Here is a 27,380-nt window from a genome sequence, read left to right as displayed (position 1 = left end):
TCCATCGCAAAACCTTTTTTGATGTGTAAACACCTTGGCTCTCGGTGTGCGGCATTAAGTAGGAGTAATTCCGTGAAAATGGAATAAAAGTCTATGAACGGAAATGTGTAAAAAATATGGCGGACCCACGTGAAGCAACATAAACCCGTATAAAGTCACTTTAGTAGTGAATATTGGAGGACATGCAAAATGAAACTTAATTATTGTGAAACTACTCTCTAAATTGATTACTAAGAACCTGTATAAATCAAATTTTTGGAATAAATTTTAACATGTATGATAGGAAACACTTACAGCAAAGCAACAAATCGGGAAATATTGTTCTTAAATATTTTATGCACGTTAAAGCAGGGTTAAAAATATAATATCCCTTGAAAACCAGAATGAGAGTGGTAACTTTTGTTTCGCACAAATTTTAACGCATTATCTATTTACTCTAAGTCGAAAACTATGAACAAGTATATCACAAAAAATTAAAACGTTTGTTTTGTCGGATCAATGGCACCTAAGCCAACGAAAAGCGCACATGGTGGCAGGTGCTAAATTTGACTTGCTGACAATACACACGGGGGAAAAAAAAACTTCTCTTAAGACACTAAAAAGTAACGATTTGTAGGTTATCATCAATTTTGACAAGTTAGAAATAAATTTAGCACTAACAGCTACAATTGGAATCAAGCGAGTCTCACGAAGCGACACGAAATGAGATAACTTCGTTTGCGGGATATCTATTTGGGGCAATATTCAAATGGGTTACCCTGTGGTTGTGATAACAATCACATTACGTCAGAGACCTAGAAGCCGAATACGATTACCCATTTGATACGTAGCAAGTCAGACTGAAGTGTAGTATAATGTCTAATAGAAAAAAAATGGCAAACTTTACGAGAAACCGATCGCTGCACAAGTAGGATAAAGTCCGAAAAATTGAATTTTAAATACGGCGGTTCGTAACAAGTCGGCAACAGAAGAATGAAATTAACTATGAAAAATTTATGGAAAAAAAAATTGTTCTCTGTAAAGTCGGTTTACGGACGATAGTTTAACGTGACAACGTCATAACAAAACATTAATGAAATGATTGCATAATTTATGAATAAAATTGAATCATTTTTATTTTAATAATAAAAGAATAAATACCTACTTAAAATTATACAAGTAATCAGATTTTTAAAATGCAAGAATAAATAACCTTTATTGCCGAAAATTTTGTTGTAATAAGCAATGAAAACCACATTAACTTTTCACTGCACTTTATAAACAGTCGACGAAACAGTTCACATGTAGATGAGTTGTAATTAATTTTAAAAACTGGCGTTTAGCTACAATGTTTAAATATAATTATGAACAAGTTTTCATATAAATAACTGTAATCAAATATCTATCATGAATTATATGAATCACAATATTTTTTTAAGTCAGTTGTAACATAACCTATTATTACTGCACTCGCCGACAGATGCTACTTTTTTTAATAATAAAAGAATAAATACTTGAAATTATACTAGTAATCAGATTTTTAAAATGCAAGAATAAATAACCTTTATAGCCGAAATTGTTGTTGTAATAAGCAATGAAAACCACATTAACTTTTCGTTTAAATATAATTAGAACAAGTTTTCATATAAATAAACTGTAATCAAATATCTAACATAACCTATTATTACTGCACACGCCGACAGATGCTACTTTTTTAATAATAAAAGAATAAATACTTGAAATTAATCTAGTAATCAGATTTTTAAAATGCAAGAATAATTAAACTTTATTGCCGAAATTGTTGTTGTAATAAGCAATCAAAACTACAGATTAAAATTCGTCGAGAATATTTTACATTTTTATGTCTTCCAGTGCTCAAAATGATATGCAATTGTGGCCCCGGGCACGAAATTTTATTTATAATTCATTAATAATAACGCCAATCGTGATAAACAAAGAAAAATATGTATTAACGAGTGCCTGGTTCCCGCGGCAGCCGATAGAGAGCACAATTCGTTCGGTTCGCGTCCGTCACCGTAGATAACAGTACCTTAGGGGAATAATATTAATTCGTTTTTATAATACGATTTTATAACAAATACGCATCCCAAATACACCAAACTTATTGATAATATGTTACAATATTTTTTTTAAACATTGTGCAAAAGATCCCGGGTGTAATTTTAATTATTATGTGTAACTGTAAAACACCATTGTTCGTAACGTATTTGAAAATTCAACATTACTTTTAAATAACTGTACCGATTGTGCTGAAAATCGGTGGACGATCGTTAAATTATATAATATTAAGAATTCAAATCATGATTGAAAAGTACAATCGATTGTTGTTCCAATCGAGTGGAAGAGAGATACGGCGCATGCGTACAATGAGCGTAATGGGACACATCCGTAGTGGGACAATGTGCGTTACGGGACACTTTTTCGTGCGTGCAGCCGCGTTCATCGATTTATTAGACTTCACGTCAAAAGGTTTATGAAGATTAAGCTTCTATTTAATCAAAGACATCTTTAAGCCTATAGTGAAGGCACATTGCAATCCGTTTGAACTAGTTAAACAAAGGAATGTCGAAGTGGGAGCATGGAATCAGAAGATTAAAATTCAAATAAAGCAAAATAATAGGGAGGAGAGAGATTCGTTAGAAGCGATAAGATGGAAATAGGGCGAGTAGGAGTGTGTGGACACTGTTGAGATAAATAGCTGGAATAGGTGCAGTTTTAAATGAGACCTCTAACATTATAGTTTTCTCCGAAAAGATTCCATGTCCATACACTGGATCATACCCATGGGTAGCATCTCACCGCGGTCTTTACTACACGCGCGTCACGCCACTGCTGTAATGGTCACCGAGAACTGATCCTTCATGGAACTTTAAAAGTGAGCACCTAAGAAAGATGGGGAAATATCCCTGCTAGCTCTTGAAGAAAGAGTTCACACGCCTCAAGCCTCTACGCGCCAGGCACCGAACTGGCGTGCCTCTACGGGACTTCAAGCTGCGTGTTCCTGCGGGACAGATAGTCCATTGAAAAGTTACATTTGGGGTTGCGTTTGTCAGAGGACGCAATTTTTTTTTTTTAGATATGAAAAAAAAAAGGGGGGGGGGTTAGTGTAAAGTTAAATCCAAGTTTGTAGGGTTGCAACCCTTGTCCCACGGCCGCCATCTTGGAAAAAGAGGTTCAAATGTTTTTTACGGTTTATCTGCCAAACTATAGGTCTCACAAAAAAATTATTTAACCTTTTTTGTTGCAAATTAAATCATCTACAACTTGTGTCCAGTAACGTTTAGTCGTAGATCCATAAATAAAAAAAGTTATAAGGGAAAATGCAAAAAATTTGAGAAAAAATCTATTTGCCGATATAACTGCGGGGAACGGAGGGGGATGATCAGCCAGACCCCTGTAATACGGCCGCGCACGCGTGGCACACGTGACGTCAGCGCCCGTGCGGGGCCGCTGGTCAGACTCGCTGGAAGCTCGCTCGCTCAGCTACCTGGCACGCGTCGTAGTTCTAACTATAAATAATAATCATCAGCGATGTCAGCCCGACCTGAACGCTGAAACTTCGGCGGGAGTTACGCATTCCGGCGTGGCCAGGGCGGGAAACAGCGCTGCACTCTTGACTAACTATTGTTTCCGTTCAGTCAGTTCGGAGTGCATGTGAATACAACGTTAAGTTTAAAATAAATGAAACATTATAAAATGTGCTGAAAGGCTCATGTAGTAAGGGCCGCAGGTGAGATCCCACCCATAGGTATGAATGTGTGAATATGGAATCTTTTCGGAGATAAATAATTCATCCCACTGACTAAGTCTTTGTACATAACCTTGCATAGTAAAACCCTAGCTTTTCTTCTCAAGATAGATAGGGGCATACTCGCTAGCTTACCGTTTCTTTACCCCAGAGATTGAAATAAAAAGTTTATTTCCCCCACAACTCGCTTGAATTCGTAGTTTTATTTTTCACTGGCAACCTAAAAATCTCCGAGATTATTAAAAATTAATAAATATACACTGAAACACCAAACGTAAAATAAGTATTAAAACCAACGCGATTAAAGAATACAAATAATTACCTTTATGCGCGACCTTTTGCAAACGAGTGAGTTTTACTCGCCCCCATTAACTGAAGCTCGCTAAGCTCACTCGGGCATGGCATTTCTGGTCGGCGAGCTGAGACAGATCAAAGAGGGGGACGATGAAGGACTCGAGTGTCCCCCAACCCCCCTCCTTCCATTTAGGTCACAACTTACACTCGATAAAATTAAGTTTTGATAGAAAAACCGAGGGGAAAAAAACCGTTTCACCAACTCTTCAAGAGCTTGTAAGTCCGCCAATACTAGTAAAAGGTACACTCAGCAAGTGAAGACGAGGGTGTAATTATTATTTTGGATAAACCTCTCGTCGACAACGAAAACTGAATAAGCGTAGGTATCGTCAGGACCCAACTAAACATATGCCTGGAGTATATCCCGAAGACCATGGTGTAATTACAACTTAGTATCATAAATTTATTGGAGTAGGTAATAATAGTATGTTCTGGAGCAATGGCTGATGGCTGGGGATCCGGGGATCCACGGTGGCCATCTTGGAATACGTAACTTCCGGCGGCCATCTTGGAATACGTCACTTCAAGCGGCCATATTGGATTATGTCACTTCCTGCTGCCATATTGTATTACGTCACTTCCGGCGGCCATCTTGGATTTCGTCACTTCCGGCGGCCATCTTGGATTACGTCACCTCCGGCGGCCATCTTGGATTACATCACCTCCGGCGGCCATCTTGATTCCACTAATTTGTTTTCTAGAAAATTCTGCCATTTTGTTTCTAGAACATTCCTCCGAATTATGACGTCACATCCACCATCTTGAAAATCCCCAAATATTAACATAGAAAATCGGGTAAAAAATTTATCAAAAAATATTAATAAAATTTTAATTTCAAATTTACGATCATGTTTTCTAGTGTAATCTGTGAAAAAAAAAATATATGTAAATGTGTGCTCTCTGGGAATTCAAACCAAAAGTTTGTTTTATGGTGTTACAAAAAATCTAAGAACGAATTTTTTTTACGAAATTAAATTATGAAATTCTAAAGAAAAAAATATTTGAAGCAATCGGTTTGTAATATTATAATTTAAATCATTATTTTGGACTTACACCATTGCTAGTTTGCACTTCATGCCACAGAGAAAACTCGCAGAACGGATGAAGAATATTGAATTCAAAAACACAGAATACAAGCCCAAATCCGCTAAGTCGAATTTTAAATGTAAAGAAAGAACAGAGAATTCCGCGGAAGGAATTTAGAGCAATATCACAGCACAGACGAGAATAGTCATTTAAAATTTGACATCAGCTGATTTTGACTTGTTTTCGAAGTTTGTATATTCAATTTTCTTCGTCCGTTTTTCGGGTTTTCTCTGGGACATACAGTGCACATTAGTAATGTCATGTGTCAAAAAATTATGATTAATATTTATTTTCCCCACCGCAAGATTCTTTCAAAATAAAGTGAATTTTTTTTGTGTGTTACGTGACTTAAGTGAATTGATATCACATGGTGGGTGTGCGTGATATCGCAGACTGTTGCAGAACAACGGAAGAACGGACGTCGGGATGGCCAGACCAGGACGGAACCAGGGACCTCTGACCACGGGACGTTAGGGCGGGTGTCCTGCGGGCGGCGTCGGGTCGGGCGACCGTATTGATCCGCCGGCGTCGACGCTATCGCAATGCAGCCTCCTCCTCCTGGCCGAGGCGCGCTGTCCTCTCTCTCTCTCTCTCTCTCTCTCTCTCTCTCTCTCTCTCGCTCTCTCTAATTCTCTCTCAGGCGCGAGGCTGTCCCCGTCCGCGAGACCGCGTAGGCGCGTACGAGTGCGACCCAATGCTACAGCGGGGACACAACGGGGAGACTCGAAACGTTTCTGTGCAGCGTGTTTCCAGTGCGCGAGAACCATTACAGTAGTGGCATCTGGCGGCGTGGAGTGGAAAATAGCTAGAAAGCTATGCTGTGAATTGTCTCGCGCTTCGCCAACGCTGATTGGCCCGTATGAAATCTGGTGAGACTCTTTTGACAGTGAAAATTGAAACCATGTTTTGCGCGACATGTGACGCTATGTTTTGGGAGGACACATAACTAACAAAAAAATACTCGGAGGTTAAGATTTATAATAATTTTAAATCTTGACGACTAACTACTTAGAAGTGATTTACACTGTGTAAAAAAGTTTTGAAATAAAAAATCATGTTTTATATAAATTAGTAGGATATGCAGTATTTCTGGTATGCCAAACCACAAAATATGTTGCTTCCCAAATAAAATAAATTAATTTCCCCGGTTTTGTCTGCCTGACAATAGCCGATGCATTACTTCTCACAATAAATGTAGCTAGCTATGTTAGTAATATATCACGGAAGCTTAGCGCGTGGGCCCAAAAACACTTTAAAAACTAGGTCTCAGTCTCGGCAGAGAGTTTCTCTCCCATGGTCCGGGGCTTGTCTCTGATTTGACGGTCCTCCAATCAGGAGTGTCTGTTTAAAATACCAGAGTATCCAGCTAAAAACTGAAGTGAGGGGTTATTTGCGGACTCCAACCTCTTTCATGGAGTCTACAAAGCCATACAGCAATAAAAAATAACTAATAAAATTTCTAAACAAAGTTTGTGGGGACTAATTACAGATTTTCTAATTAAGTTTCCTTGATTGCGAATATCCACTGACAGTGAATAACAAAAAGGATGCACGCCATTTAATTAATTTTTTTCTGTTTTATAACCTTTTCACTTCGATAGGGGAGATACGTCCTTGGTTCATTATATATGTTGTTTCCAAGCCAAATTACAATATTTTTTATAACATTAATTGTAATATCAACGATACTATACTGGATTCACATTATAGTTCTCAACAGGAATTATTGGTACCATTCAATATAATGGCTACGTTCCCTGTATGTTTAATTATTTATTTTATTTGCCCACAACTTTCTTTTGAGAATAAAAATAGCGAATGGTCTACTACGTATTCTTCTGCAACGGTTTCTCAGCAAACATGTCCGTAAACAAACATCACGCAGGCCCCGCCAAGTCACATTTCATTTCCCCCAAGGGCTCGTCCATTAATCACGTGATGTTTTTTTAGCAAATTTTTAACCCCCCCTCCCCCCTAGTGATTTGTGGTGAGGCTTCCGATATACCCCCCCCCCCCCCCAATAGATCACGTGTATTTTTTTGGTACAAAATATTTATAAAAATTTCAGAATATTATCTTTAAATATAGGTATAATCTAATTTAATTCTGGAAAATTAAGCAAAGTAATAAAAATGTCCAGACACACATTAAGGTTGCAGGTTTCTTCTCACTGGCATAAAAATAATAAAGGAAAGGCTTATATGTGATTTACGCATGTATTCGGCGCCAAAATCACAGTGTTACTGGTGACTGGCAAACCGAGCCGGGTGGTTCATGTTGCGGCGGACGGAGATATTGTTGCCTGGCTACGGCGAGTCAAGGTCACGCGTCGCTTTTCGGTTTAGTAGAAATCGCGCGAAAAAACAAATGCACGTGATATCTCTCTACACCCCCCCCCCTTGTGATATTTCATGATTTTTCCCGACCCCCCTCCCCCCTTTTCGAGCCACACGTGATTAATGGACGATCCCCAAGCGAAATTTGACATCCATTGTGTGACTTGAGCATGCACATTTTTTACGTGCCACCAATTTGTAATTGGACATTTCTAAGTACAATATTATTGATTAGCAATGTAAATATTAGTAATTAATAAAACTGTTATAAAACTTAATTGGGCTATCCCTTGCGAACGCAGTGCTCCCCACATTTTAAATCTTAACAATATTATGGCCCAGGGCCCCGAAAAGTGTAGGACCGTCACCGAGCTGTCGGATTTGAGACAGGTGAGGCAACACAAGACTCTTCCAGCGCGAGTGGAGCTTCCACGAGAACGAGACTGCAGTATTGGGGCCGGGTCCGGACTGAAGTGCGCTGCTGTGCTCTCAGCTGCGGTCATCGCAAGGAGGCCCGCGTCTGCGCGCGACGGCAACGCGACTAGACCAAGAGCTAGGGCAACTTTATTTACCCCACGTTTACCATAAACTTGAGTCTTATTTTAAGAATAACCATAACATACAGTCTTCAGAAAGGTATTTCTTAAGGTTGGCGAGTGCTGGAGGTACGAGTAATGACGTCATCAATATGGCTGCCGCAGCAACTTGTGGCACTATACTTAAATAAACGTATCTCCGCAAGGAAACGTCGTAGAGCTTTGTTCTTTTTTTAATATTGCTCATAATGAATTAACGAATGTTTTGAGTAATGTCAATTTATTTCGTAAGGTTAATAGTTTTCGTGATATTTAATCTGAAACTAACATTTTTCCTTTTTTTTTTTTTTTTTTTGTTTTCTAGCGAATGTTTAAAGCCCAGCAACTCTTAAACCGTTAAGAATATAAAATAAATTGTCAAAATAAAAAGTTTTCTTAGATTTTGAGGTATTTGAAAATGTCTAGAAACATGGGCTTTGGATGAATTGTAAGATAGTAAATGGCGGTTATTGTTTAACTCTTGAAGACACTAACTGCACGACTAACCCTCTGTGGAATGGATCTTGATAGTTACAGACTGTCCTCTCTGATTCATTGGTATGAATTTTTATTGTATTATAATCACAAACAAAGACTAAATAACAAAAAAATAAAAAAAAATGGTATGCATATTTTGTCCTTTGTATTGTATGTGTCTTCACATTAGTAGATACCTATGCACCTAAAAAAATCATTTTCAAGTTACTGTAATGTAATATTTATCTGTTAATGCTAAATCTTGTAATATACATAAAATAAGATAGCAAATGCACTGTACATAAACCATTATTAATTAGCACTCGCATTCTTGTTTAAGCAGATGTTTTTACTACTGTCCTTATTACTCGTCATCGGAGTCTGTATCACTATCACTGCTTCTTAAAGCAACTTCATCCTCACTTGCAGAAGTATCGTCATTTTCAGGCGGAGTAATATCAGGTGAAATTGGCCCTTCATACCACTTAACTAGGTTTTTTCCGTTTTCTAAGCTCCATCCATGACAGGTAGGATCAATGTTTTCCAAAGGGTTACGGAGGTTGGCATGTTTCCACATCCAGGCTACAGCATTGCTACGCTTTACTTTTTGTTCTAAAGCAGCTTTTGAGGGAGGAAGAAGAGTAGGATCAACAGGCCTAAGTTTTGACAAAGGTTTACTTGTTAGCAGAGGAGACGTTTTTGTTTGGAAAATATGGTATCTCACTTCTGTTACTGAGACGTACGAAGGATGACCATACATACCACACACAAATGTATCTAAACCATTCCGCAATGATTCATCCACCAAGATGGATTCTCCTAATTTAGCCAGAGTTTTTCGGTGAGCAATGCTTTTTGTGAGAATGTTAAATGGTTTAATTTTACCTTGTCTGGTAAAAGCAGCAGTGTAATCTGAGCCAGTGATGGCATGAAAGCCTGGCAGGCTGTCAGCTATTTGTGTTCCTAGTTCTCTTGCTATTTTTGAGACATTAATATATCTTATAGAGTTGTTTGAAGATACACCACATTCTAGCCATAAGTGTGCATTCGTTAAGTTTTTTTTGGTGATATATCATTAACACTAAAATATCTGAATCATTAGCTCGCACCAAAACATTTTTCGCTTCATCATGTGTGTAATATGCCAAATTATTCTCGTATCCGCTTCACTGTGTAGGCAGGCCAGTTCTTTCACCTAATTTACATTCATTTTGTCGCCTATACATGAGTACTTGTAACATGTCTGTTTTACACCAACATACTACGTTTTATCGCCTAGCAAGTGGCAATATTTGGAAGATCTCCATTCTTTGCATAAAAACGTTGTTAATGATGTCTGAAGGTCTCATTTCGTAGAGCTACTGAAGACTTTTTTGGAGTTTTTTGTTCCGGTCCAGACACATTCATTTCACTCACTATTATTTTAGCACTACGAATGTCATGTGCTGTATCCTTGATAGTTGGAGTACCATAGACGTCAAACACTAAGTGAATTTCTCTAGCTTCTCCATTACAGATTAATCCCAGAATGTTTTAGGCAAGACCTCCATAGGTATCCGGGAATTGAATTATGTGCAGTATGAACATAGCGTCAAATACTATTGCGTCCACAGTAGATGGAGTGGATATGACATCTTCATTTTGTAGCTCTTCCAACTTATGCATTAGTTTTGATTTGCATGTTTTATTCATGGAGCCATCCAGTTGTCCAAGAGTTAGGGTAACTGGCGTAAGAGGATAAGCCATAACACCCTTCATGTCAAACTTCTGTTCAGATGCGACATTGAGAAGTCTTGCAAAAAGATCACGGGTGGATTTTTACGACATGGAGTTTTTTATCTGACCCATGCACAGGTTTAGAAGCACACATAGAAGCACAGTTCGTAACAAGTTTTCTTGGTATTGGAAGTTCAATATTTCGCGGATCACTGACATACCGCCGCCTGAGTATTGGAGTGTTCTATGTCCACTTTTTAGGTTTTTTATGCTATGGACACGAAATTAATATTAGTATTCATTTGTACTATATCCACACACCTATACGCATGTAAAAATGTTTGTTCTTAGTTTAAGACCAATATTATTTTGCTCTATGTCATGCTATTCATAGTAATTTGAACTTTCAAATGCTTATATCTCAGTTCCTACTTCAATGGACATAGAACACTCCAATTCTCAGGCGGCGATACAACATCTTAAATTTTTCAAATGCCTCTGTGCCTTTGAAGTATGCACGTAGGAGATCTTTGCTTACATTATCGTCCACAACATATCCATTGGCTATATTTGTAAAAGGTATTTCTCTGTCCATTTCTTTAAAAGGATCTGAAAAGCTTTTGAGTGAAGATATTACAACATTAACATCTGTGTTGTCTTTTTTGATCCTATTCTCTTGAAGGTATTGTTTAGTGTCTGGTTTCCTAGATATGCCACTGGCTTCCAACAAACTTGTAACTATTTTGCTTCTCGATGATCTAGTTTTCATCCACCTTTTCCTGGCTGAATCAGAGTTGGCAAACGCTGTAATACCAGTAAGTCTTGATGCAGCGTCAGCGTTCACTGCTTTTTCTAGAGCCATGTCAACTGGAACTCTAGAAAAAGAGGCTTGAGAACGTTTTATAGACAGACCACCTTGAGAAAGAGCTTATTTTGCACCTGGGCACATTGAATCAATATTTAACAAGTTGAGAAGGTAAACAGTCATCCAGCGAGCATAGTTAGGTGTACTGCAAGCAAAAAATATTGGAGTTATTTTCTGTATAGCATCTATGTACATGTTCAGATCGTTCGTTCTGTAAGCTCTACTGAAGTACTTATAGATCTCCACAAGATCTATGTATAGCATGTAGAATTGAGCAGTTTTGCCATGAAATCCAGTTCGTGTTCTTTCTGCGAACTCAATGTAATCTTCGTACAGTTTCGTAATTTCTGGATTCTCCACAAGCTTAGCAAGCGAATTTGGCGACAAATCGGTATTAATATCTGTCACTAGTTTTCTAACCTTCGCAGCAAGGCATTCATCTCCATATTGCTTTAGAAATGATTGGAAGTGACACCTTTCTAGAGCAAGTGACAAAACAATATGAATTCTTTTGCATCTATTAAAATGTTTCCCCTTCAAGAAACCCGTAAGTGAACCACTAGCTAATATGTCACTCTCAACCAGGACTTGTTCGATACCTGAGCCTTCGATGAAATATCCAATTGCTCCAAACAAAGCTAGTTCAATATGAAAGGATCCAAAACATACGAAAACGTTATCAAAACGTGGTTTCTCCTGATTTTGAATCAAAATCGCTAATTTGGCCACAACGAGGTCATAATGAACAATGACACATGGATCTCCACACTCATGTGCTACACTATGACACTTTTTTAGTGTTTCCAAAACGACATAATTCCGTGTTGGTGGTAAACTTATATTTTCCATATATCCTATTTCCTGAATAACGGATAAATCTTCAGTCGTTTCTGAATTCCATCCTGCCCACATCGGAGTGTTTTTTGACCACTCTACGGAAGTCATCCAGATTAAATCTCTTATAACAGCTGCATAGCATACATTTCTGACAGGATGTTTTAACACTGTGGAGCTAAGTGTTTAGGCTTTTTCGGGTATGGCTCTAGAGTTTTGAAGTCAAATTGGTAAGACCTAGACCTTGCCACAGAAGTGCTTGCAGTTGCTCTCTGTTCAATGTTTCTAGCGTCAGATTCCATTACTACATTTTCTGACAATTTGTTCTGAAAACAAATACCAAACGTATCGTGTAAAGTACCTTTACCTGATAGTGTCTCCATATTACAGTCGAAGTTATCCCAGGCCAATCCAGAAGCAAGGCCTGGAGATATTTTTATATTTTCAGGTGATGTACTCGGTTTTTTGTCAATTGAAACTGCCAGATCAGTCTCCAACACTTCTGCTGTATGGTAACAAATACAGTGCCCCCAATGATTGATTATATCAATGAGTTTTCTACTTCCAGTTATACTTTTGATGCCAAGGCCTAGAATTAAATGCTTCTTTGGCTTCACTTTACCATTCGTAGTAATGAAAATTGCATCCTGTGCACAAGAGCTCACTCTCCTTTCTAACCTTTCGTTTTTTAGGTTTTTCTGAACCACCAAACATTGTTCTAAAAATGGTTTCCAGCAATTCAGGCATTTTGCTTTCACCTTTTATAATATCCTCGACACTCAAAGGATGTGGTAATTTTGTTCCTTCAGATTCGTTTAGAATTAACCTTCTTAGGTACAAAGCGACCTCTTCTATTTTAGATTCTGTGGTAGATGAGTACTGACTTGCTAATGAAACAGCTTCAGTAGATGATAGCCCATTACTATATACAACAATTCCATCTTTATTATTATTTTTTGTTAAACACAATTTCTCGCAAAAAAAAAAAATTAAGTTTCTCGCGCAGTTTTTGTGCTGAATAATTGAAATCATGTACTCCTTCGGCGAGATAGGTTATGTGCCTATCACGAACAACAGTAAGATACTGAGCTTTTTGTGGGTTAATGATGTATTATGTCACATACTCTGCCGTTCGATTAAATGCACTGTCATGTTTTTGTTTGTGATTGAAATTATCCTTTACATTTTCAGATGGTAGGTTTCCTGTGTCCATTTCAACACGTTTTGCATTAGCTAAGTTGAGGTATTCTCTTCGGCAAGAGTTATGGTAAGAAACTTCTTTGGCAATGAAGTCTACATCGCAAATTGTTAATAATAACTTGTCATCTGGCAAAATATTGGCCGCACTTTTAATATTGTTTTTAGATTCTCTTGTCTGACATGTAGTTATTTGTTCTTCTTTCCCCTTCACCTTTCTTCTCAATTTTCCACAAAAAATGCATTTTCTATCAAATACTCCTGTGCACGATATTACTTTGACGCTTTCTTCTGAAGATATTGAAGACCTTAGAGTATGTTTAACAGTTGAAGAATCTATATCACTGTCAAGTTTCGAAATAGCCGTAAAATTTTTATAGCACACACTGTGATAACAATGTTTCATTACATCATACTGTTCAGGTAGGTCTCGGCACAATACCGAATACTTTGAATCTATTTGAGTCCTTAGCCTTGTACTTGCTGCTTCTTTTATTCTTTGCCAGGAACTGTCTTTAATTTCAAACTTTTTTTCCGGATACGCCTTCTGTGTGTATTACACAATGATTTCTTACGTCTGACATTTTATTAATGCTTCATTTCAAAACAGACCTGAAATAAAAAAAAATTATCTTAAGAAACAAAGACTGATATGTGTACAGTCCAAATTAGAAATAAATGTTCCAAACAAAAAGCACACCTGCCAGCTATATCATCAAGCATAAAGCATTTAAACATATGGGTCTAAAACAGAAAATCACATGTAAATTATACAAATATCTTCTTAGTGCTATATTTCCATACATTTTCAAATACCTCTAAATCCAAGCAAACTTTTTATTTTGACAATTTATTTTATATTCTTAACGGTTTAAGAGTTGCAGGGCTTTAAACATTCGCTAGAAAACAAAAAAAAAAAGGAAAAATGTTAAGTTTCAGACTAAATATCACGAAAATTATTAACCTTAGGAAATAAATTGACATTGCACAAAACATTCGTTAATTCATTATGAGCAATATTAAAAAAAGAACAAAACTCTACGACGTTTCCTTGCGAAGATACGTTTATTTAAGTATAGTGCCACAAGTTGGTGCGGCAGCCATATTGATGTCATTACTCGTACCCCCACCACTCGCCAACCTTGAGAAATAACTTTCTGAAGACTATAGGTTATGGTTATTCTTAAAACCAGACTCAAGTTTATGGTAAACTGGGGTAAATAAAATGTGCCCTAGCTCTTGGTCTAGTCGTCTCGTCGGTGCTGCGGGCCATCACGCCAGTTGCACGGAAAGCCTAAGATGTACATCAAGCTCTGTCCCTGCCCGAACACGCCCGAATATTCACCTTCGGCCAACCTCGGGTTCATTTATATATATTTATACTTCTCTGTTTATTTTAATGTAGCTATACTAACCTAACTAACCGTCCATAGTGTTTTTAATGTAGCTAACCTAACCGACCACTTTTTAAATTTGAATTCATTTTACCTGCGCAAAAATAAAACAAATCCCGAGGTTGGCCGAAGGTGAATATTCGGGCGTGTTCGGGCAGGGACAGAGCTTGATGTACATCTTAGGCTTCTCCCAGTTGCACAGCCTTCTATTCCACTTCCAGATAGATACAAAGACCAGCTATCGCTAAGAGTTTCCACTGAAGAATTATAGAAGACAAATTTGGTACCGGTCCATCCATAATATTGTTTTCAAACACTCTTGACCTTAAAACGAATTTCTGGACCTATAGTTTTGACTGTCCACAATCAAGGTAAAATAGCGCATTAAATTTTTTTCTCCAAATTTAACCAGGCCCAAATATTAATTAGTCCGGATGATGTGTTTAGCAGTTTTCACAATGTGGAAAAGGCCACGACACAACTCGGGTAGACTTGGCGATATGATTCCGCGACGGTACACCACTGCCTTCCGCCGACATGGAGATGAAGGAACAACACAACTCTCGTTCCCGAACCCGGGAAGGAAGTCTTCCTCAAGTACAAAACCTCAGACCCGACTATGAATAAGAGCCCAGGATCGTTATCTCACCAGCCAGAAACTCTTAACAAACAGCACACTATAAAGGTACCAGCAACATCTACCATGTCTTTCAGCTTGAACAAAAAAATAAGAGATTTATGTGGGTCAGTAAGTAGCTTAAGTTACTTCAGCCTATTTCCCTGGGGTTTTCCTGCTTTCCCAGTCCCAAATAACATTTTCCCTGTCTTATCGGTAAATCTGGAAAAATAACCGATATACTAAAAAAAAAAAAAAAATGAGAACGGGTCTTCCAGTACTCGCAAGTGATGTAACATCTAACCTCGGTAACAAGCAAATTCCTATGTTCTGATGTTGTTCACGTTGCAAACAAATTTAAACTATGAAAATCGGACACGACATTCAACGCAGAATTCTTTAAGTAATGCCGATCGTAATAAATAAACTGATAAATACACAATTCACCTTTTAAATACCAAAAATTATGGCTGCGATTCTCACATATACTTCTTGTGCCCACAGCAAGAATTCACTGCCTTAATCGTAAAAGTTGCATGCCATCATCAAACGCAGATAGCAGAGCAGCACAAAACAGGAAATTTACTCTATTATAAACGGCTCTAATAAAACGCCGGCTTTGTACCTGGTTTCCAACAAGTAATTATATTAAAATACTGCCCATCTGGTGAAAATTCACTAAACAGTTAATACGTACTATAAAGTTTCCGCACAAGTTAGAAATTATACTTCTATGCAATTACTAGGATATTGTGCCGTTGCACTCCGTAACGTTGCATGTACTCAACCTGTTGTCATGATTTTTTTAATTTTTTTTTGTAAACTGGACATCATGTAGGCTTAATTTTGTGAATTTGGAAAATTTGAAAATATTTACTTTATGTAAGATTTGTATTTTAATCATATCTAAATGGAAATTGTGAGAAATGTGAAACCTATTTATAATCTAAAGTGAAGTGCTTCAAGATAATCATACAACAAAAGGAAAATCATTAATTTAAAGGACTTTATAAAAAATAAGTATTTGTTTTAAACACTAATATTTAATTACCTTAATATTTTTCATTTATTTGAGATGTATTAGTGATAATTTTGGAACTAAACCTGTATTGTTTTAATTTTTGCTCACTAAGTTTGACGTCTTGTGTCAATATCTATGGTGTAGCTTCTTAAAGAGATGATCTATGTTCCTCTTCCTAATCGGTCAGCCATCATGTAAACATCATTATTCAAATATCTGTTTTAATCCGCTGGATTATTCGGTGAATTGATTGCCGCTTACCGCCTTTTGGCTGAGTTTTCTTTCTTGATTCCTCCGTAATCATGTTATTTATTTATTAATTTTTGGCCGATGTCTTAATTTTGGTGATTTTTGTTAGTTCTTTTAGCGGTCCTTGTGAGTGGCGTGAGACATCCGGGCCATGCTTGATGTAGTCCACTAAGTACGGGACGGGAGTGAGCCTTGTCTCCTCCGCTATTGGCATCAGGCCACAGACTACTAAATAAGGAAAGTTTTCTTGTTTTTTTTCATCTTTTGGCTTCCAGCATGTTTCGGCATGAAGTTTAATCTGATTTCGGCATCATCGGCTCTATCGCGTAGAAAAATAATAAAGTGAAAAAAACTTTCCGACGTTTCGTTAAATAAATAAAGTACATTTTAGTTATTAAACTCAAAAATATTTTCTGTTGTTGTAATTGCCACTGGTGTAACCAGCCATATGCTTATTGTCTTTTAATGTTTTTTTACTAGTACGGGGCCCCAAGCTTGCAGTTTTAATAATTTAATGTTTTGTGCAACTGAATACTCATATCTTTGTAAGTTAAGTATGTGCATGATATTATTTAAATTATTTGAATAAAAATAAATGGCCTGAACCGAAATAAAAAAGGTATTAATTCATGTACAATCAGTTCCTTTCGTAAGTTAATTTAATAAATATGTTTGGTGATCTGTTGGTTGTAAGAGCCACGTGATGAGCCAGTCGGCGTATTCTCTCTGCTTGTATACCTCTACACATACAAAGCAGTGTCATTGAGCCTAAGGTCCTGGAGCTTCCCTGTTGTATTCCCCACGAGGTTAACCTAACCGACTGAGGTAGACATGGCAGAACAATATCAACCTGAAACATTTTAAAACACATACTATAACACTAAGTATATGTTTGTATATTTGTTTTTGCTTAAACACCGAGTTGTTTCGACATTATTATTAAATATTATTTTATTATAATGTTATTAAAAAGGTAAAAAAATCAAGTGACGAAATTTTAACCATGTCCCTTGAGGTTCACAAGCGCACACTCTATTATGGTGCTACTAAGCCTGTTGGTAAGATATAAGGAGAACTTATTTCATCACATTGTAATGCCAGTTTTCTTAGGGATTTTAAAACTTGCGGCTTCTTTTTACTATGACTATTTTAGTTCACCAAGTATATTTAATGACAGTTTCACTATTATAATGTTTCATTTGGAACACTATGTTTAGTATGAACCCTAAAGTTTACGAAATTGACTATATACACGTTTATGTTGCTACACGTGGGTCCGCCATCTTTGTATCACATTTCCGTTCATCCACTGCCGTTCCATTTTCACGAAATGACTGTTACGAAATGCCGTAAAGATGTTTACACATAAACAAAACTAACATTTATATTACAATATAATGAAAATTTTACTATGACTTGCTTTCATAAGCAAACAGTTTGCACGGTTATCGTTTTTATCAACACAATATAACCACCACTGCCAGTCTGATAAAGATAAAAACATTTGTTTTATCAAACTTTGAAATGATACACTATCGACTGTGATTAAACTAATAACTAAGTCTATAATAATTGATTTCGCTTCAAATTATTACATGGTAAGTTGTTTGTATTCCTTACAATTAATGTAAGTAAAATTGGACATTGATTACTAACGAATTTATCAGTAAAATACATTCAGTTTTAAAACATTAGGATACTGCATAACATGAACAATTTCTGATACTGTCTTCTACTTAAATATTGACAGTTTCCCTGAGATTTCCATGTTTTCAAGAAACTTTTTCAATTCGCTGAGTTATCCCTGTTTTCCATATTTTCCCATTAAATTGTGTTCTATGCTCAAAAATTAAAAACAAGATTATATTAAATGACAAAAAAATTGATAACAAAAACAGGTGAATTACAATTACGTATCCTTAAAAATAAAATAAAATATCAGATGATGCGCTTGATGAAATACAACAGAATAATGTATTTTCACAATTCGCATTTCCAATTATACTTTACTAAATGCAATGTTTCAGATATATTATCAAAAAATTTCATTACATTAAAAAGTCGGAGTCTAAAACGTTTTTGCTCTATGGTAGTGTCTGGCAACACGCCAAAATAAGGACGGCGATAAAGGCAGAAATTGTGCATTGGAAATAGAGAGTAAATAATGGAGTTAGGGATTGCCAGGAGACTGAATGCTGTGACGTAGTTCAAGTCACTTTTTAACCTCGCCATCGCCATACTGTTCCGCCCAAAACATATTGTAAATGGTGCTTGATATCGTTTGATGATGGTTAGTAAGTATGAATTAGAATCAATGACGTTAAAAAGAGTCACTTATCATCAAAAAGTCATTTAAAACTGTTTCCACAATGCAAACACTAAGCTTCAGCCAATGTTTTGGGCGTCTAACCAATATGGCACAACATTTAGTTGACAGAAAAAAAACGGCTTCACACACTTAACCTGTAATGATGAAGACGTGGCCACTTCCTGGAGTAAATGCTCATTTAATTGCACACTGAAAACTAATGGCACTTACACATGGGCGTCGGTTCTGTCGCAGTATCAAGATGAATTTCGTAGAGTTATTAGCATGCCTTTCTGTAGTCCTTATTCGGAACGCTGCAAGACAGCAATGGATGCAGTCGCCATTAAGATAGCGACTTATTAAAATCTGTTGATAAATACAATTTATTGCCTTTCTCTTTCTTCTCTTACACCCAGGTCATCCCGTTTGTGATAACACTCTTTACATAGAGGAACTTCGGGTATTATGGAATATGGGGGTAATATGGAATACCCCTTTGTTTCGTAGCACAAGGGTCTTCACCTAGCGGTAACCGCCTGAACTACTTCCCCATACAGGCAGTAAGCGCCGGCAGACGCGCCAACAGTCAGCGATAATGTATAGTTGTTCTATTGCAGTTTGTCTGTTTTTCATGTTTCGAAAACTTTATTACGTATATATTTTGAGTAATTTTTACACTACATATTTATGTATTTTATTATGCTGCTATATAGGGTTAAATAGTTAAAAGATCCATGTAGAATATGATATAATAACAAATATGTAGGAGTGTGTAAATAATGCTGTAAATGGCAAAATGGCGAGAAGGGCAATATGGAATACTATTCCATATTACCCGCAGGTATTCAATAATAGCCACTACTTTAAACAGGTATTTCGCATTACCCGAATTTATGAAAACATTACATTCAATCAAACACTTAGTACTCATGAAATACAAAATTGAATGAATTAGGCGGAATGCAATATTACTTTAGTTTAGCTGAGAGATTTTAGTTGGTTTGGTTAGCATCATTCAGAGTTTTTGTTAGAGACCATGACCTTACTTTTCTCTTCTACAATTTTTTTGTTATATTTTGTTTTTATATATGGGGAAGACCAAAGTGTGGAGAAAAAGCTTTAAACCACGAAAGCTATGGGACGAGGAGAAAATGACACGCGCTATTAGGGCGGTCCAGGAAAAGAAGATGGGTTATCTGAAAGCAGCGAAAACGTTCCACATGAAATCACGCCCCCACCTAAGAAAACGAAGGGATCAAACAGAGGTAGAAGGCCCGGAACATCAGCAGTCATCACTGGTTCTCCATTTAAAACAAGACTGGCGAAGGTATCACAGAAAAAGCACCTAGACAAGAAGCAAGCAGAACATCTAAGGAAGACGATAAAAAGAAGAAATGCCTGAAAGCATGCCCAATGAGCAGCATTCACAACGATTCCATCCTTTCAGATGCCTCCTCAGTTTCTGACAGTGACAACCTCAACAGGAATGAAGACGACGACGATGCACAATGCATGTTTTGTTGTGGACATTTTTCTGAGGACACAAGAGGGGAAACATGGGTCCAGTGCATTCTGTGCAGTCAGTGGGCTTATTTGGACTGTACATCCGAAGAGGAAAGCAACAAAGCATACCTTTGCGATTTTTGCAATGACAAATATAATGATAAGTAATTGAAAACTTTTGTTCCAGACATGTACTTTGTATAATTGTATAAATATAGTGATAAAAACCATTTTTTTGCTAATAGAAATGTTAGTATTCCATATTACCCGCAGTATTTCATATTACATTCCATTTACCTTTTTCGGTATAAATTGTATTTTCTTTAAAGTAAAGAGTATTGAAATCATTGTATGGTCATTAACAGCTTCACACTTTCTTATTTGTTACTGCTCTGGAACGAAACTGAGTATAAACCAAAAATATTTCAAAAAAAAGTAATTGGTATTCCATAATACCCGAAGTTCCTCTACATCTGCCCACACTTCGTTTGAAATATCTATCAGGTTAATTTTTTTATGCATGATTATGGAGTTCAGGTTGATTTTATACCTCTGAAATTAACAGTTCCTATTCCATACTGATTGTTGAATGCCGTGTCGATGCACTACGAGGCATGATGAGCGCCCTGCTCTGGCGTGTCGGCTCGCGCCAGTCGCTGCTACAGTTGTGTGAATGAACAGTTCCGATTACATACTGATTGTTGAATGCCATGTCGATGCACTACGAGGCATGATGAGCGCCCTGCTCTGGCGTGTCGGCTCGCGCCAGTCGCTGCTACAGTTGTGTGAATGAACAGTTCCGATTACATACTGATTGTTGAATGCCATGTCGATGCACTACGAGGCATGATGAGCGCCCTGCTCTGGCGTGTCGGCTCGCGCCAGTCGCTGCTACAGTTGTGTGAATGAACAGTTCCGATTACATACTGATTGTTGAATGCCATGTCGATGCACTACGAGGCATGATGAGCGCCCTGCTCTGGCGTGTCGGCTCGCGCCAGTCGCTGCTACAGTTGTGTGAATGAACAGTTCCGATTACATACTGATTGTTGAATGCCATGTCGATGCACTACGAGGCATGATGAGCGCCCTGCTCTGGCGTGTCGGCTCGCGCCAGTCGCTGCTACAGTTGTGTGAATGAACAGTTCCGATTACATACTGGTTGTTGAATGTCATGTCGATGCACTACGAGGCATGATGAGCGCCCTGCTCTGGCGTGTCGGCTCGCGCCAGTCGCTGCTACAGTTGTGTGGATGAACAGTTCCGATTACATACTGATTGTTGAATGCCATGTCGATGCACTACGAGGCATAATGAGCGCCCTGCTCTGGCGTGTCGGCTCGCGCCAGTCGCTGCTACAGTTGTGTGAATGAACAGTTCCGATTACATACTGATTGTTGAATGCCATGTCGATGCACTACGAGGCATGATGAGCGCCCTGCTCTGGCGTGTCGGCTCGCGCCAGTCGCTGCTACAGTTGTGTGAATGAACAGTTCCGATTACATACTGATTGTTGAATGCCATGTTGATGCACTACGAGGCATGATGAGCGCCCTGCTCTGGCGTGTCGGCTCGCGCCAGTCGCTGCTACAGTTGTGTGAATGAACAGTTCCGATTACATACTGATTGTTGAATGCCATGTCGATGCACTACGAGGCATGATGAGCGCCCTGCTCTGGCGTGTCGGCTCGCGCCAGTCGCTGCTACAGTTGTGTGAATGAACAGTTCCGATTACATACTGATTGTTGAATGCCATGTCGATGCACTACGAGGCATTATGAGCGCCCTGCTCTGGCGTGTCGGCTCGCGCCAGTCGCTGCTACAGTTGCGTGAATGAACAGTTCCGATTACATACTGATTGTTGAATGCCATGTCGATGCACTACGAGGCATGATGAGCGCCCTGCTCTGGCGTGTCGGCTCGCGCCAGTCGCTGCTACAGTTGTGTGAATGAACAGTTCCGATTACATACTGATTGTTGAATGCCATGTTGATGCACTACGAGGCATGATGAGCGCCCTGCTCTGGCGTGTCGGCTCGCGCCAGTCGCTGCTACAGTTGTGTGAATGAACAGTTCCGATTACATACTGATTGTTGAATGCCATGTCGATGCACTACGAGGCATGATGAGCGCCCTGCTCTGGCGTGTCGGCTCGCGCCAGTCGCTGCTACAGTTGTGTGAATGAACAGTTCCGATTACATACTGATTGTTGAATGCCATGTCGATGCACTACGAGGCATTATGAGCGCCCTGCTCTGGCGTGTCGGCTCGCGCCAGTCGCTGCTACAGTTGTGTGAATGAACAGTTCCGATTACATACTGATTGTTGAATGCCATGTCGATGCACTACGAGGCATGATGAGCGCCCTGCTCTGGCGTGTCGGCTCGCGCCAGTCGCTGCTACAGTTGTGTGAATGAACAGTTCCGATTACATACTGATTGTTGAATGCCATGTTGATGCACTACGAGGCATGATGAGCGCCCTGCTCTGGCGTGTCGGCTCGCGCCAGTCGCTGCTACAGTTGTGTGAATGAACAGTTCCGATTACATACTGATTGTTGAATGCCATGTCGATGCACTACGAGGCATGATGAGCGCCCTGCTCTGGCGTGTCGGCTCGCGCCAGTCGCTGCTACAGTTGTGTGAATGAACAGTTCCGATTACATACTGATTGTTGAATGCCATGTCGATGCACTACGAGGCATTATGAGCGCCCTGCTCTGGCGTGTCGGCTCGCGCCAGTCGCTGCTACAGTTGCGTGAATGAACAGTTCCGATTACATACTGATTGTTGAATGCCATGTCGATGCACTACGAGGCATGATGAGCGCCCTGCTCTGGCGTGTCGGCTCGCGCCAGTCGCTGCTACAGTTGTGTGAATGAACAGTTCCGATTACATACTGGTTGTTGAATGTCATGTCGATGCACTACGAGGCATGATGAGCGCCCTGCTCTGGCGTGTCGGCTCGCGCCAGTCGCTGCTACAGTTGTGTGGATGAACAGTTCCGATTACATACTGATTGTTGAATGCCATGTCGATGCACTACGAGGCATAATGAGCGCCCTGCTCTGGCGTGTCGGCTCGCGCCAGTCGCTGCTACAGTTGTGTGAATGAACAGTTCCGATTACATACTGGTTGTTGAATGTCATGTCGATGCACTACGAGGCATGATGAGCGCCCTGCTCTGGCGTGTCGGCTCGCGCCAGTCGCTGCTACAGTTGTGTGGATGAACAGTTCCGATTACATACTGATTGTTGAATGCCATGTCGATGCACTACGAGGCATAATGAGCGCCCTGCTCTGGCGTGTCGGCTCGCGCCAGTCGCTGCTACAGTTGTGTGAATGAACAGTTCCGATTACATACTGATTGTTGAATGCCATGTCGATGCACTACGAGGCATGATGAGCGCCCTGCTCTGGCGTGTCGGCTCGCGCCAGTCGTTGCTACAGTTGTGTGAATGAACAGTTCCGATTACATACTGATTGTTGAATGCCATGTCGATGCACTACGAGGCATGATGAGCGCCCTGCTCTGGCGTGTCGGCTCGCGCCAGTCGCTGCTACAGTTGTGTGAATGAACAGTTCCGATTACATACTGATTGTTGAATGCCATGTCGATGCACTACGAGGCATGATGAGCGCCCTGCTCTGGCGTGTCGGCTCGCGCCAGTCGCTGCTACAGTTGTGTGAATGAACAGTTCCGATTACATACTGATTGTTGAATGCCATGTCGATGCACTACGAGGCATGATGAGCGCCCTGCTCTGGCGTGTCGGCTCGCGCCAGTCGCTGCTACAGTTGTGTCGCCCGTGAGGAGGGACAGGTTAGAACACGCGTGTTTCGTGTCCTTGGCGATCCGCAACGACTGTTGGGTCGCGGCGACTTACGACAGAATGGAACCAGTTGCGTCTTTTTGGTAGCGGCGATTAAAAAAAAATATCAAAGCAGTCATAAGGACTGCCGACAGAAGTGAAAAAGGTTTTCGCAATTTATACGAAAAAATATTACCACACAACAATTTTTTTTATCACGTTAGTGAAATAACTCCTAAATTACTATAAAATACCATAGTAATTGTAGTTATTAAAAACATAATAAATGATGTTCTTAATTTTTAGGTTATATTGCTACAAAGACTTCGTTTTCTTCGTTATTCAAACTATATATCCATATGAGAATATGAATATATTTTATTCTCAAATTTTACTGCACAGTAATCGTATACTTCAGATTTAAAAGCGCAATAAGTGATACTAATAGGAACAGATATAGTGTTATTGTTAACACGTCACGTGACCATGTCGACGACTTACATGAATTTACTCCCTATCTTTTCTATGCTCCCTATCCAAACCTTCCCATAGAAGTTTTCAATTCAAAAAGGTCGCTCGTGTGCATGGAACGATTACAAAGCATCGGTTCCATCAAGAGCGACTTCTGAGTCGCTGCGACAGAGCGACAGAAAAGTCGTCCGCTGAAACGCGCTACAGATACAAACAACTGCGTCAATACGATAACTGATGTCCGTTCCGAATAGCGCGTTTTCATGAAACCAATCACACTGGACACTATAATTTTCACAGCTTCATGATTTTTGAGTGAATTAATGTACCATTGTTGTCACATCAGTCCAATAGATGACAGCAAGTATGTACCGTGTTAACATTGTATTAGAAATTCACGACATACAAGAAAAAATAATTTTATTTTCTTTCAGCAAACTTGTATTTATTATTATACCAAATTTACTGTAGTAATACTACTCCACTGCTTGAAATTTCCAAATATAATTGAAAAAACGTTTCTCGCCAAATAATAAAATACATTTCTTAACTATTAAACTAACAATTATTGCAATGTCACGCCACACCACCAGGTTATTTGTCCAACACTCGTCTGCGTTGATAGTATAGAGGTGTCCGGTGTTACGTCTCTAGTGCTTCTGATCGAACTGCGGAGCCTGGCCCACGCGATGTACGGAGACGAAGAGAACCTGGTAATACGGGCCCTCGAGCAAACAGTCTAGGGCCGCCGAGTCAATATTGCCCCGTTCGTGCGGGCGCCGGGGAAATCGGATAGCATTTCTCACTGCGCCAAGCTCAAAGAAACGACAGTTTTAGCTGCACGACTTCCATGGACTTTCCTGTAGAGAGCCAGAGAAAGATCCAGCTATCGGAAACTGTGTTCGCGCGAGACGCAGTTCATATCGGAACATGATGGCACACCTTACATAAAGCTCAGCATGGCACACCTTACATAAAAAAGGTCAGCTTTCTCGTCTGAACCACGATGCATTAACTCTCGCGCAAGGGACGAAAAAATAAATTGTCATACTTCATGGTCTGTAATAAAATTTGAACTGCAGTATTAGAATTTTCCCTCAATTAATTCAAAGTTCTGGTATATATAGAATACATAAAGCAGAAAAGTCGTATTTAACAAAATATCTTGCTTGTTTGCAATTTGTATTACCTAACAACCGGGGAACTATCTCAGCTATTTAAACTAATAACTTCTTTTAAATACCAATTTTATATATATATATATATATATATATATATACACACACACACACACACACTAATATTATAAATGCGCAACTGTGTTTGTCTGTTTCTCCTTTCACGCAGCAACGGAGCAACGGATCAACATGATTTTTTTTTTACATATAGATAGTTTATGGACCGGAGAGTGACATAAGACTACACACACATATATGTGAAAGTCCATCCCTAAGGGAATGAAAAAAAGGCTAAATTCAGTTTTATAATAGACAGTCATAGGAGGTAGGTCATATACAAAGATACAGTGAATTTTGTGTCATTTCTCTACGTCCGCCACACGGTTATATAATATCTGGCAACTTCTTATCCTCTTTGGCGATACCCTTCCGTTTGGTGAAGTTGCTGCCAGCGAACTAAACCAATATCAGTTTAGTTTAGAACTTCGTCAATAGATGGCGTTGCCTTGAATGTGTAACGCGCTATCGTTTGATGCGACCGTCACGTCTTGCCTAGGAGTTACCTGCCTTCCCACAACATGAAGCTGAAGATTGGCGTCCCGGCTTTACTGATGCGTAGCCTCGATGCACCGAGTATGTGCAATCAATGGGACTTTAAAATCAAAATTTCCCGTTTTTCGAGTGTATGTCCTACAGATTTGAAACCATAATTGAAAGTAAACAATAACTTTAAACTTTTTTATCTCATACGAATAACGGTAGCAATCGCTTAATGTGTACTAGTAGCAAAATGTGTTAACAGGAAATGCATTAATAATTTCATTTGCTTTAAAATAAGTAATTTATAATATGTATTTATGTATCATTATTAGGTATCAATATTTCATTATTAGGTAACAATATTAACAAAAAATATTCCATACGTAAGGGATATATTTGCCCTAATAGGTAGGAACCGAAAGTCACCATATTAGTCACCACCGTTTTTGTACCACAACTATTAGTATCTTGTTTGATAGTGAAAATCTTCTTCAAGACAGGGGATACACATTGAGAAATTTCTGACACTATAAATTAATGTCCACCGGCAGTATTAACTACATAATTCAATACTAAGCGCCTGACTTCACAGAATAAACTACTTGTAGCAGCCAGTCACCATTAACTTCAGGCATTCCACTGGATAGTGTAGTTAGTGAAACGTCTTCAATTCTAAACGTGTGGGACCACAGGCGAGCTGGATCATAGAAGTTAAATATAGTTTTAACAGTAATCCCAGGTATGAAAATGTGAAATGTAACTCACTAGGAAACAGGGAACACCTGTATCGATAATAAGACACTAAAAAACGCCCGCAGAGCAGTAATACGACTTGATAGAATCCCGACAACGGCTAGACTGGTGTCGGATCACAGAATGTGCCAAAATCATATGATGGCGGATTTAAATACATTTCATTGTACCACTGATTGTTCGAAGCTTTAAAGGCTCCGCCTACCGGGGCAAACATATATTGTGCAGAGCTTCAGGAAAAACAACGCGATTTCAAAACTACTCAAGATATCCGAGTGGGGTCTGCTTACGAAAAGCATTTAAGAGTTTGCTGAGGGCCGAAAAGCACTTTTGATTTCGGATTAAGTT

The 27,380-nt window shown here is 38.9% G+C and overlaps 1 protein-coding gene across 2 annotated transcripts in view; it reads right to left on the bottom strand.

The window, feature by feature from the left end:
* Window positions 1-27,380, bottom strand: part of LOC134535524 (uncharacterized) — a 295,751-nt gene that overhangs the window by 144,056 nt on the left and 124,315 nt on the right. The window lies entirely within an intron of this gene.

The sequence above is a fragment of the Bacillus rossius genome, chromosome 8, assembly GCF_032445375.1.
Source record: "Bacillus rossius redtenbacheri isolate Brsri chromosome 8, Brsri_v3, whole genome shotgun sequence".
Classification (NCBI taxonomy): domain Eukaryota; kingdom Metazoa; phylum Arthropoda; class Insecta; order Phasmatodea; family Bacillidae; genus Bacillus; species Bacillus rossius.
The sequence above is the reverse complement of the archived record's forward strand: the minus strand, read 5'-3'. Positions and strand labels throughout refer to the sequence as shown.